This window comes from Macrobrachium rosenbergii, chromosome 5 (assembly GCF_040412425.1).
Source record: "Macrobrachium rosenbergii isolate ZJJX-2024 chromosome 5, ASM4041242v1, whole genome shotgun sequence".
NCBI lineage: Eukaryota > Metazoa > Arthropoda > Malacostraca > Decapoda > Palaemonidae > Macrobrachium > Macrobrachium rosenbergii.
In genome coordinates, this window is record NC_089745.1 from 44,678,661 (window position 1) to 44,692,989 (window position 14,329).

Sequence of the window (14,329 nt, forward strand, 5' to 3'; positions counted from 1 at the left end):
ACCAACTTCAGCATATTTGGCATAAGTATAAATTATCCTTGCAAGTATATTTACTTGCTACCAAAACCGTTACAAATGGCAGAAAGCACACTAAAAAACTGAAACTAAGTGGAGGATTATGCCAGTTCTGACTTCTTTGATATTTAATAATAATAATAATAATAATAATAATAATAATAATAATAATAATAATAATAATAATAATAATAATAATAATAATTGCCCTTGTATGAAAAGGTATTATTATTGTAATTTTCAATAACTTATCCTACTTAGCCTTAAGTTTTTATGCTGAATCTATGTAATTTTCGATCTTTGTGTAAAGTCTGAATTTCCCCTAATTACTTTCTTGATGCAAATATTAGGTTAATATATCAGTGGCCTGATTAAACAATACTTAGAATTCTACTATATATATGAACAATAGTTGAAATGGTTATCATATCAATCATTCAACCACTCAAAAGACTGCAAACATTATAAGACTTATGTACTCAATCAATTTCACTATTAATAATTGATGGACAATACTGTCGTTCTTTGAGGATGTGAGTCCTAACCACTCATAATGTCTTGACTAAATTACCGAATATTCGGTATTCATTGAAGACAAGGCCGAAATTAATGTGACCTAGATTTTGTGCAGATTTGTGCTATTTTTTTAACCTAACTGACAGGTAATGCGGGTCGAGAAGAGACTGAATTATTATTATAATTACTCATGGTTTGCCAATACTGTCATGGAATGAGCCTGAAGGCTGTGGCCGTGAAAGAAAACAAAGGAAAATGCAAAGAGGCATTGGTAATAAACAAACAAATAAATTGATAAGAAAAGTAGCGGAAATCAAACTGAAGACTAAGGGAAACCTCAGTACACAGGCTTAGACGAAACAAAGTGCAGAGAGGAATTTGGAGATAAGCAGAGAAATAAATTGAAATGAATGGATAATTAAAAAGATACAAAAAGGAACGGGAATCAAGCCGAAGACCATGGACAGTCACAGTACGAAGGCTACGACACAAACCAAGATTAGGGAATATTACTCAAACAAATTATACAAAATTTAATAGTAGTGTCTTAACCACCCATGATATGAATTTTACAAGAGATAAGAAATGTAAAGATCCCCCCCCGCCCAACAACCCGTTGAAAAACTAAAGTAATGACTGACTGATTTCATCTGCCGTTAAACTCTCAGGGTCACTGACACAGACTAAAATAATGAATCTTATTGTGAACTGTCGTCAGTTGATTAAATACTTGATTGACTTAAATAACTCAGGAAAATCACTGGTGATAATGATTCAGTATTCCATGATAATGCTCAGACAACCTCAGAATGCACAACATTCAATGACAAGACGACATGAATGGCAAGTGACATATTTATTCATACCGAAATTAAGGTCAGTTTTCCAATGGAAAGATCAATACTGATCCAAGGATATTCGAGACAAGGTTTATCAGTGATTGGTATAGTTGGAATGGAATGGAATATAAAATTTAGGCCAGAGGCCAAGCGCTGGGACATACGAGGTCATTTAGCGCTGAAAGGGGAACTGAGAGTACAGAGGTTTTGAAGGTGCAACAGGAAGCAAACTTCGCAGTTGCACTACGAAACAACTGTCAGGGGAGGGTGGAAAGTGCGATAGAAGAAAGAGAATGTGAATGGAGGTACAGTAATGAAAGCGGTTGCAGCTAGCGGCCAAAGGGACTCTGCGAAGAACCTTGAGTAATGCCTGCAGTGCACCGCGTGAGATGAACTGGCTGCTTTACCCCCGCTATGGGGTTGGTGTAGTTGGAGGGGAAAAAAAAAAACTCACTTTCAAGAACGAAGCCTTGAGAAAGTTCTTGTGACTTCTGTGAGATGGAGCATTACACATGAAAGTATAACGAGAGCAGCAGAATTCATCACTGTTGAGCGATTCGTACGAATACCGATGTGGAAATTGGATGGTGTTTATTACTGTTCTTAGCCACGTGAAATAAATCTAATCCTTCGGGCCAGCCTTAAGAGAGCTGCTAACCAGCTCAGTGGTCTGGTTAAACTAAGATATACTTAACTTTAGTACTGGTGTGTCCTGTCAAAAATCACAATAGGATGATGGCAACAGGATAATATACCTGCAGTGCTGGGGAAAATTATACCCTCACAAAATTTACCTAGCACTTGAAAACAGAGAAAAAGATTAAAAGCTGCTTAATTAGCGTAAGTCATACTATTGGCTGACAGCCATTCAGGTGCATTGGGATTCAAACACAAGACAATAGGCTGTGAATGAGCCGGGTAAAAATCACTGCTACAAGGCAGGTAACATTACACTGGAACACTGAAAATAAAATAAATTGAAAGAATAAAAGTTGCATATCTAGCAAAAGCCATATTTTGCCTAACAGCCTTCAGTCAAAATACAAAAAATTCGGATGAAAGGCCTACTAAGTACGATAAACACGGGAGACCGTTCTTTATGCTACGCTGACAATCTCCTTTTCGCTGGCTCTTTGGGTTATTCTCCTGCACTTCCAGATGTAAGGAATTACAGGCTACAATAACAACCAAGATGGCAAGAGTTCAAGCGTCCATGAAGTCGCTGACGTGTACAAGAATTACCAAAAAAAAGCATAAATTTCTTATATTCATAGTCATTACTGAAAAAAATGAAATTACTATCGAAAGGGAAATATAAAGTGTTTGTATTGAGTTCCTGAAATGTGGGAAAATATGAAAAATCGAAATATAATGATAACCATGATGTCAATTCTCTCTCTCTTTCTCTGTACAAGAGGGATATGAAACAAGCTCTCTCTCTCTCTCTCTCTCTCTCTCTCTCTCTCTCTCTCTCTCTCTCTCTCTCTGTACAAGAGGGATATGAAACAAGTTATTTCTCGGAAGAGTTTTATTTCACAAAAAATGATTTTAAAATATAATTTTTAGATTGTCGAAACGAAAATAATTCAAGTAAACATCAATTTTTCCCAAAGAATTTTGAATAACTGGATGTGGTACAGAGTGCCGTCCAAATTCACATCTTGACCTGTAATATATATAAAAAAATCATTAATAATAATGTCATTGAGTTGATCTGTTTTGAATATTATGTGCCACCATATGTTATATTGCATTTTTTTTAGTGACACGTCTTTTTTTTGGTATTACCAAAGCTCAAAAAGGCTTTATGGGATAGGGTTGCTAGCCCCACACCCAGCCAAATAGATGCAGACGGCGTGTGGCACTGCTTGGTGGTCACCCATCCAAGTGCTACTCAAACCCATTATAACTCGACTTTTCTTTACTGACCTCCTCTCTACCCGAAGACGACAAATGGTCGTCGGTGACCACCACCGCCGTATCCACCTCCTCCTCCTCCTCCACCGTAGCCACCACCTCCTCCACCGTAGCCACCACCGCCTCCGCCATAGCCCCCACCGCCGAAGAATCCAGGATCAGCCTCGGCAGTGGCTAGCAAGAGGACGAAGGCCAGAACGGCCATAAACATCTATAGGTGAAGAGGTGAAACAAAGGTTACGAAATATACTGGGGCTAAGGTTTTGTTTTTTCTTTACACATACACGCACACACACAAACATACATACATACATACATACATATATATATATATATATATATATATATATATATATATATATATATATAATATATATATATATATATATATATATATATATATATATATATATATATATATATATATATATACATATATATAGGCTACATACACATACATATATATAGATATGCATGTATATATGTACTTATATTTATATATTTATTTATGTATATATGATTTTTATTCCTGATTATGATATGTACTGTAACTCTAACAGAGATATTGAGGCTGTGAACTAAATTTCAATCAGTAATGATCTGTGCTGATTTTTCCCTCTGCATGACAGATGATGATCATCACAAAATAAAAATTACAACCTGTCAAAACATAACAAATACTATAATACTAAAAAAATATATATATAAAACAAATTCAGACTAGACTCACAAGTTTGGCGAACATGCTGTAATAATCGTAAGATGATTCCAACTGATGATTTCCCTCATTCCAGACCTCAATTTATACTGGCCCCAACGAGGACTTCCCTCCAGCTCGGACAATGGAGAACCTCAAGCAAAACGGTGCTTTAAAGGAAGTCGAAACTGGAAGAATGGCAGAAGAAATGCCGTTTCTGTGCTCCAGTTACACATAAAGGAAAATGAAAAGGCAGAAATGTGGGCGTCTGTAGCAATAGCAAGCACGGCTGCCTGAAGAAACTGGCTGTCTACGATTTTCGCCTTTGCTGTGAGAAATGTGGCTAAACACTGTCTTACTCATGGTCTAAGACCATCGTCTTACTCTTCATAAATTTGACACCGTTTTGGCGATAAAGTTTCTTGAGAATTTAAGGGGTTCTGTCAGGGTGCAGCTAAGAAAATGATTTTCAATCTTTCCGGTGAAGTTACGAGCTAAATTTAGTGAAAAGATTACCAAGAATGTACAATATTCCGTAATACAGCGTCAGTTTTTATTAGGAATCTTTCATTATTTCTTATTTACAGACCGGATTGCATTACACAAAAGAAAGGGTTAACCGAAAAATTAAACTGGAACATCAGACCTTAAGAGAAATAAAATGAATATTTCTCTAAATATGGACAAATTACTTTCCACATACCCAGAAGTTATTTGAAACCTATGAAAACTATAAAAAATTTTCTTGTCGAAATTCTAGTTATCGTTAAATCTCCTCACACATTTTTATCACATGCATATTTTCATTGGCGATACAACCGCACACAACAATCTTACGCCATTTCTTGTTTCCGATTTGCAACATCTAATGCTTTCAATAATCTCTCTCTGAGTAGTCTGTATGACAGATAACTTTGCCATAACTTATTATAAATCAGATTACACTCTTGTCTTTTTTGGGAGGTCACCAGAATTTTGGGGCATTTTTTACTGCCTCAGAGTTGTTAACATTCAGAAAATTATCTTAAATACTGCTGATTTTCTTGTAAGAACAAAATAATTAATGAATGAATGATCATTACATTATGTAGCGTTCCGTTAAGCAAGGTAATTATAGTCAATGTTCAAGTGACACTCAAGTGGTGAAAAATTACTAAAGAAGTGGGGGACACACCATTATAAATCCCGCGAGAGCAATTATACGTTTTACAGTGTTGTAGCCCACCACATTCGGCTACCTACTAGGTACCCAAGTCCCTGCTTACATCAACGAAACTAGCATGAAGAGTTTCAGATTACTAGTCAAAAGAATGTCCCCCTGGACCCAGAGCATCCATAAATGTCAACATTGTTTTTTTTTTTCTTTTTTTTATAGGCCTTCGTGTAAAACAGCTAACTTTGTATTCATTAATAAATATTGTCATAAAAAGAGCGATAAACAATTTATTAAAACAAATAACAAAAGACTTTTCATTAGTTTATGATCACCCCATCATAATCGGACGTCTCCGAATTCTTCTATGTTGGTTTGCGTTACGTGTTATGATTAATAATTATAAGATATTAATCGTTAAGGAATTGTGAATCATTCTCCCTCACTACTGCTTTTGAAAAAATGTAAAAACCCACTAGAAAAGTGCTTTTTACACTCCTTTCCAGCATATTCAAACTCTACTCTGCCCCCTACAAAATCTCATATGCTACTCCAAATCAATTTCCGTTTCCTCTAGATAATTTTTCTTTATATCCATGCACCACTCGGCTGCCTCCAAATCCTCCTCCGGCACTTTCACATCCTTTTCTAACACCTGTAAATCCTTCTAACCAACTTACAAATCCTCCACGTCCACTTCCAAATCCTTCGATGCGCCTCCCAATCCATCAAGCAACCTCCAAACCCTAAACGCCCACTTGCTAATCCTGCACCACCTCCTAATATCCTACTGTCTCACCTCTAACCTCCCCAAGCCTTCAAAACACCTAGGGATTCAGGATTAACACTTACTGAGGTCAGGAAAGCTAGCCAAGAGGGCTGCCATCTTCAAAAATCGGGAAAGAGATTCGATACGCTACTGACATAGATTTCCATAAGAACAAAAAGTGTTCAGACAGAATTTAATCATTCAAAAAGTTCTTGGGAAAACTTTTTAATTTTTTCTGAGTTTTTCCTTTTTATCAAAGGAATGGGCATACTACAAAACACAAGCTCCAATTAGATAAAACAAAATTTGAAAAAAATACATTATCACAGAAACATACTTATTTACTTTTGAAAAGGTTAAAAATAAAAAAATATCATTTCAAAGGGACTTCGACTTCTCAAAATCATCGGAGGGCAATAATAATTATATATACAATATATATATATATATATATATATATATATATATATATATATATATATATATATATATATATATATATATATATATATATATTATATATACATACATATATGTACATATATACATACATACATATATATATATATATATATATATATATATATATATATATATATATATATATATATATATATATATATATATATATATATATATATATATATATATATAAGATTTAGAGAAGTCGAAATCCGTTTGAAATGGTTTTCTTTTACTTTTAACCTTTCCAAAAGTGAATAAGTATGTTTCAGTGATAATGTAAGCATTTTATTTTTTTACCTAATACGAGTATATATATGTATATATTACATATGTATACATATATATGTATATATATATTATATATATAATATATATGTATGTATATATATATATATATATATATATATATATATATATATATATATATATATATATATATATATAAACGTGCATTCTAGCGAACATCTTAATAGAAGTCAGACCACCGCGATCAGGAGGCAAATGATGTTGCCTCAGATTCCAAAGAGCTATTGTAACAGCCGCAGTGAGTCACCAAGTGACTTACGAGAAAACAAAGGCAACTGTATAAAAGCGCCTGGCCAAAGCACAATTACAGCAGTAAAGTTACAATGAAAGGAAAGACGCATCATTTACCAATTTCACGTTCTCGTTTCGTACATAAAGATATAAAACGAGACTGAAAAAAAAGAAGTTAGATTTTTATTGCTCTTATTTGACGAAAGGAAAGTATTGAATGACTATACTTTTCAATATCATTTCAGGAATGACTCAGCCTCCATCAGACCAGAAATGGGCTATTTCTTCGAAAGATTTCTTGTTAATAGACAAGTAAACCACTGCAGACAAAGATGAGGATGTCATTTCCTCACAAAACGTCTACCAGACAGTGAGTGGCACGGGAAAAAAAATAAAACAAAATGAACTAGAATTGAATACAAGCTAATCGCTGCTAGATTTCCTTTCTTTTTATTCGTGTATTACAGGAGAAATCCATTATTCATCATATGCCAAAGAAGGACAAGTGATTTCTTACAAGACTCAGAATCCTTTCGGAGCTCAAGACGAATTGTAATAGAACTAGGAGGACCCATCTGATTACAAGGTAACAGTTGATAGATTTACGTTTTTTATTCGTGTGTTAAGAGAGAAATCCATCATTTATATAAAAATGACGGGGTAAAAATATTCCAACAAAGGATACGTGATTTGTAACAAGACTCAGAATTCTTTCAGTATTCAGTTGTTAGTCTCATACAATATATCACTGGATTTCAATAAATTCATTCTTTGGCATGACCTACATACAGACATATCAGTCTAAAACCTTCTTGAGAATCTTTCCACACAAACTTAAATACCACAAATCCTTTTAATGACTTTTCACTTCAAGGACTGAAACTTAATTTATGCTCAGAAGGAACCTTGCATCCTTACTGCCCAAAATCTACAGACTTGGCTGTAAAGTTATCAATTAGCAAGTCAACAAATCGATGTCTGCCTGTTGTCCCTGTGCAATAACTAAATAAAAACCACATAAATTATCAGTGAGTCTGGTCATTTTTGCCTTAGTATTCCTTGTACAAAGTTAGTCCCATATCATCGAAAAGCCCGAAAGATAGCGTAGGGTGGCCAACTCCTTCCTCTCCTGCCTTTAACTACCAACTAAGCGTCGGTCCCCAATTACAGCTTGGTCGATAAGGCGAACAGGAAGCAGGAATCGAGCCCAACACCTCCCAAATGTCAAGTCAGTGCTCTACAACTAAGCCATGTCACACTAGGAAGCTGAAATCTTGCAATGATATGTCAGCTTTACAGTTTTGTTTAGTACACATGCACTGAACATATCGTTAAGAGTTGAGTGTTGGGCTAAAGCCATAATGACTTTTAGAGTAAATCTTCCGCCATCAATACTCTGAAAAACATAGACCCCCTCCCATTATGGTGTTAACCACTGAGCATAGGAATGATAAATTTCATTGGAGGATTCAACTATTCCTGGGTTCCTTTTGGTTTTTGGGCAGTCCATCCATTGATCGCAAAATTGCCGTTCACTGTAGTATGACAATAAACTTACCTCATTGCATACTGGCAAAGAGGAAATGAATGAATTTATGACACCAACAAAGCGCAAATTTATCAGTGCAACGTTAACGTTTACAAAATGTACATAATTTACAATACAGTTTTAAACTTTATTTTCCCTGCGTATGAACAAACAAAGAAAACAGACACGCTCACATGAACCGTGCATCACTATTTAAAGTTCGAAATTAATATGCAAATAAAAGAGATTTCAGAGACAGAGCTATAAGAAGCGCTCTTCTGAGAAGATGGTTATATACTTTTCAAATCATTACACTTTTTCTTCACCATGGACAAATGCCTTAATCAGTGTCGGCTCGTACCCCAGTTATAATATTCAATAATTTCGAAAATTGCTGTGGAAGAAGTTAGTTTTTTTCGGCCACTTACGAGCAACACTTACTGAAAACGATAAATCCTTAAGCTCCATACTATGTTAATACTCAAGTTACCAAATACAACGTTAAATGTCAGGATCTTTTATCCTTGGCAGTTCCCTATTATCTAAAAATCATTTTGTCTTTAATACTTTTAAGTTTACCATGCTTTTAGCCCTTAGAATATATTGTTCACCAACAGCATTTAACTGCGTGTAGTTAAATTTGCAGAATATCTCAGTAAATGATAATGAAGGCTGAATTGTCAGCACGGTCATTTGAAAATATCTGCTTAAGGTCTCAGAGTCCCTAAAAGCAATGTTGCAATTCCTAAGATGGCTTTGATATCACACCCCCTACAATGACAGCTAAAGGATTCTGATTTCCCATGACGGCAGCAATAGAATACGGTCAAAAGTAAGCTTCACTACAAAATCTGACGTTCCTCTGATGCTATGACTCAAGTTATAAATAAAATATTCAGGTACAGTGGAACAAGCAAGGACTCAATGGCCTCTAGTTACTGGGATTTTAGTTCTCACGCTACCATACACGGTAATAATGTGTCCGTCTTGATTTTTGTGGCTACCAGCAATTACCAGAATCCCAAAATTTTAAGCTAACTGGGGTGATCGAAATTAGTTAGTGGGAAAAATATAGTCTTCAGAATACATGCCGCCTCTTAGGTCGTTGTGGTAAAATTAATGCAAACTAGATCCAGCGTCGGTGGTAGTGAAAATGATTTAAGTACCTAAGACGTTACCAAAACGGCTCTAGAACTCCGGTAACACAGGCAAAGGTCAGGAGTTTTAGAGAATGAAACATTAAAGAAATAAAGCAATCTACATTAATTGCATGTGGGATCGCAAATTACACAGGTACCTTAAGAAATAAAGGAATATATTTGCGTAAGAAACAGACACCAGTATTTCTCCGAAAGAAGAAGTATAGAAATGAAGGTGGATACAGAATAAACACCTATGGCTGCTGATTTCCGGAGCAAAATGCTCAAAGAAGCCTGCACCTAGTTTCTGACGGATTTGACAAGAAAACATATGCCAAATTTTTTGTGGCAAAATATCAGTAGGGCTGTGTGTGACAAGTCAAGTTTCGATTTTTTCGAGGACCTCAACAAATCTGTCGAAGGAGAATATTCGTTATATCATGAGATAAATATGTCATATCCGACTTCTTTTATATGATTTAAACTTAAGCTACATAGGACGAGATTCAAGATATGGAAAGCAGGACGCTAAGGATTGCATAACAAATTATGCATTATAAAAATTTAGCGAAAAGCAGAGAGAGAGAGAGAGAGAGAAAGAGAGAGAAAATGTCAAAAACTTCATAAAATGAGTGACTGTTCAAGCGACCAGAACGTGGCAATAAGAAATAATAACTACTCAGTTTTTTTTCACCATCAGTCAATCTCTTTCCAAAATCTTTCGTCATTTTGCAAAACATTCAGTATCCCAAATGCCAAGAAGAAAACTGGAAAGGCTAAATAATACATCAACTGCTGCAAAAAAAGCCTCTATGATATTAAAGATATATATGTTAATCTTTTCCTATTTGGAGTTCAAGTGTTAAGTGCTAATGTGAATCACCATATAGGCTGCAAGAAAGAGTTTGCTTATCCTGGAATCAACTTCGGTAGAATAAACAAACAAACAAACAAACAAATAAATAAATAAATAACAATCTTTATTAACTAAACTAATATTTTCACAGAAAGCTGGCAACGTTAAGCAAGATGCTCATTATTATAATGGTGGGAAATTACTCATTCAAATTCAGAAGAGAAGGAAGCAGTAATGTCTATTATCAGACACTAGACATGTGTACGCACGCGCAGAAAATGGAAAAAGTAATATGTTCACTAAAAGAGTATGAGGATGTATTGTATATATTCACGTTCCTCACATTGCTTGTTCATTGTCATTTGTTAGCTTACTGTAAAATATGTTTTTATATATATATATATATATATATATATATATATATATATATATATATATATATATGTATATATATATACATACATATATATATATATTTATATATATATATTATATATATACACATATATATACAGTATACATAGATATGTATATGTTTAACTAAATCACGAGGATATGGAACGTGATGAATGTATAAATAAAGGCAAATGCCACAAAGAGAAAACTGATAAAACGGAGTGGTTGTTTGGCCTTTCGACTCACGGTCCTTTCCTTGAGTCTGCTAAGTAAAAGACCGTGAGTCGAAAGGCCTATCAACAACTCCGTTGTTTCACTTCTCCCTTCGTGGCATTTGCCTTTTATATATATATATATATATATATATATATATATATATATATATATATATATATATATATATATATAAAATTTATATAACTTTTTATAATGTTAGCCTTAGAGATTATTGGAATTTTTTAGCCAGTAACAATTGAATTTCGATGTATCCTTATGCCCAACAAATCAACTCCACTCGTTTATAAAACGATCATTTTGTTAAATAATAATTTTTAAAAAAACTGTGCCTTGTACCGTTTATAACTTCGATACCACTACCGTTATCTTTCACCTCAGATTTCCCTCCAAGAAATTCTTTACAACCCCAGTATTTATTTCTTTTTATTCAAATGAGAACGTGAAAATCTGCATTGCTAAAGATCCATTCTTCCGTGCTCTGGCTATCCATCAACTGTGCTTTCGCTTGACGTTTGTCTATTGTTTCGAAGAGAACCAGCCTTCCGTGACATCGAGTATAAAAGGACCCGGAGCCGTAACCAGAGTCAGTAGTCTCTTACAGCTTCTCCGAGATCTCTCACGTCGAGAAGTCAGTCAGCTCCTGACCATGTTTGCTAAGCTTGTATGTATTTCCCGACGGATTTTGCAATTTGATATCAACGTATATACTATATCAGCACCATCATTCTATACCACTTTTTTAATAATCTTATTAATAATTGTCGATTATTTTTTACGAATATTTGGAGAGATCAAAGCTGGCCTTTTCATTATAAAACCTTCCGATAAAATTGAGCCTACGTTACGCTATAATGAACCCATCCTTAAGATTTTGTTATTCAATAGCATTAAGTAGTACGACAACAATCTTTAAAACTTATCATAATACATTATGCAGCACTACAAAGATATCTAGAATTATTTATCTAATTATTAATTTTTGCAAAATAACCATGCTGTATGACGACAAAATATAAAATTCACTGAAAATAGATAAAATAATTTTGAAGTACGGAAAAAGGTTTCAAAATCTATAGTTGTTAAAATAACTGTGTACCAATGAAACGCAGTTTAAAAATTTTGTTAAATTAAAAAGCATGATTTAGTAATCCAGCCAGTGAAACGATGTTTAGATACTTAACATAAAAAAACATGATTTCGTAACCCAATGATTCTTGAAACATGATGTTATTTAACACATTATTACCCAATACAAAGTTATTTAACATAATTGTTATTAATATGACATTCGTGAAACAACGCTCCAATATTTACAAAAAAAAAAAAATGCCATTATCAACCAAACTCCGTTTTCCTTTAGATTATGTTGGCCATGGTTATGGCCACTCTCCTCCTAGCAAGTGCAGAGGCACATCCTGGATTCTTCGGCGGCTACGGAGGAGGCTACGGCGGATATGGGGGTGGTGGCGGTGGTGGAGGCTACGGAGGTGGGGGCGGACGCCCCCCATTCGTGCCCGTCTTAGGTTAATCCAGGTTGGTAATTAATATGTCAAAGGTCAAGCGACCGTAGCTACGTTGGTTAAATATGGACTATATAATCCTTATCTTTTGCTTATAATAAATTGATCGCAATAATCTTTGCTTAATATTTTCTATGCAAATTTTTTTTACTTTAAATTAGAGGATAAAGCAATATTTGTTAAAGATTTACTGTTCAACACTTTTGTCTTCAGATAAGTACATGCAGAAGTCTAACTGAGATACGTACGATAAAACCTCTTTAATTTCACTGTAAGCAGCCGCAGCCATCTAATTGGGATATAGGTTATTGGAAAACTAAAAACAAGTTTTGTTCGTTACGATAAGCTGATGTGCCAATCTCCATGGGATACGAACCAATAACACTTTTCTGTCGCTATAAGTCGCCCAAGATATCTTCATGAGATATAGACTACAAAACACTTGTTTTATGTTTTCGTTACAATAACACCTGTTTATGTTTTTGTTACCGTGAGTTACCCACGCCATTTTGGTGATATGTACATTACGAAAAACTTATTTTGTTTTATCTCTTGACAGGTCGCGAATACGGAAAGTTGCAGTGGACAGAACAACTTGCAGTATTTACATATGTTCCTAATTCTAATTGGTCTACTTTTCATCTTTCTTAAAAAGAATTCTTTATAATTTTTCGGCTTCAACTGTCACTCCACAAAATAAACTCGTGAAAAAGTAACGTTTTATTTTTTAATACAAAAGGCACAGGGGAAGGGCAAACAAACATCCTTTTCCAGGCCAGAGCCGAAAAAAAGGAAACTTGCAACTTCAAGCAAGAAAGGTTTTGAATTCACAGAAAACTGCATTCACTGGTCCTTGTATTCCGGGAATACCAGTTCCCAATTAATATTACAAGGCAGACCACGGTTTTATTTATTATTTCAGAATAAAATATGAAGATATAAAAAGGGGTTAAAACTAATAAAAAATACTGAAAAAAGAAAAAAATCAAGTACACCAGGTATTATGCTAAAGAAACCGCAGAGAGAATAGCAAATCATGAGAGAAAAAACATATGAAAGGTAATATAAACATAAAGTAACTAAGATCTTATTCAATGTAACTAGCAATGAATGAGTGAAGAGAAGAGTGAAAGGCGACTTTTGGCAAATGACAAATGCCTCTAAATCATCTGCAAGAGACAGAGCAAAAGGAGCATCTGAGGGTTATGATGTTTGGAGGTAGGAATAAAAGTGACTAATCTATAAATATATTTGAGAACGTTTGTATTGGATCACAGCAGGAAGAGAGGTGAGGTGAACAGCATAATATGTGAAACAAGGAAGGTGGCTGGTGTCCTACAAAAGCTTTCAACAGAAGAATACCTATGGAATAGAAGTTAGAACTCTTGAACCAGCTCTCCCTAATGGGAGTGAAACTCGGGCGTTGAATGTGAATGGAACTAAAAGAAACAAGTAAAAAATGCGCCGAAATCGAGTTTTCTGTACAGCGTATAATGCTGTATGAAACTCTCAGGCACGGCCCATGAAACTCTCAGCCGGCCGTGGTGGCCTGTGTTGTTGCGGTGCCAGACGCACTATCATGGATAACTTTAACCTTAAATAAAATAAAAACTGCTAAGGCTAGAAGGCTGCAATTTGGTATGTTTGATGGTTGGCGGGCGGATGATTAACATACCAATCTCCAGACCTCTAGCCTCAATAGATTTTAAGATCTGTGGGCGGACAGAAAAAGTGCGGACGGACAA

The 14,329-nt window shown here is 34.7% G+C and overlaps 1 long non-coding RNA gene across 1 annotated transcript; it reads left to right on the forward strand.

Annotated features, from left to right (window-relative positions):
• The first annotated feature begins 11,665 nt into the window (after positions 1-11,665).
• LOC136839009 (uncharacterized) lies at positions 11,666-13,285 on the forward strand. Its single transcript, XR_010853184.1, has 3 exons — positions 11,666-11,725; positions 12,425-12,597; positions 13,144-13,285. It is a non-coding gene; the product is annotated as an uncharacterized lncRNA (long non-coding RNA).
• Positions 13,286-14,329: the final 1,044 nt, after the last annotated feature.